Here is a 451-nt window from a genome sequence, read left to right as displayed (position 1 = left end):
CCTTTGCAAACCTAAACAGGCAGGGCTGAGGAGAATGCCAGATTCTGGCTCCCAAAGGGAACCCTGGTGGTGTAGGAAGTTGTGCTGCAGGCCCAAAGTCCAAGCCTCTCCCAGGCAGAGGGAAGGGCAGTCTCTTCACTTGCAATTTAGGCTCAGACACTAACTGGAGGATCAGCTGTGAGCTGGTTCTACTTGACAGCAGTGAGTGAAAAACAGACCTAGAGAGAGAAGACGCCCAACCCCACCCCGCAAATAAGGCAGGAAACCCTTCAGCCCTCATTTTATTTAAAAAGGAAATTACCACAACAGGAGAGATACCTTTTAAATTTTTATTAGTAGTTCTCTGAAGAATCAAAATAGTTAGCAAATTAGATTCATCAAGACTGTATATCCTTTGTTTTTAGGTATTTAATGATGTACAACATAATACAAAACCAACCAAAAAGACTGA

Source organism: Elephantulus edwardii, unplaced genomic scaffold, assembly GCF_000299155.1.
Source record: "Elephantulus edwardii isolate Elephantulus edwardi_28Jun2011 unplaced genomic scaffold, EleEdw1.0 scaffold00232, whole genome shotgun sequence".
In the NCBI taxonomy this organism is placed as follows: domain Eukaryota; kingdom Metazoa; phylum Chordata; class Mammalia; order Macroscelidea; family Macroscelididae; genus Elephantulus; species Elephantulus edwardii.
The sequence above is the reverse complement of the archived record's forward strand: the minus strand, read 5'-3'. Positions refer to the sequence as shown.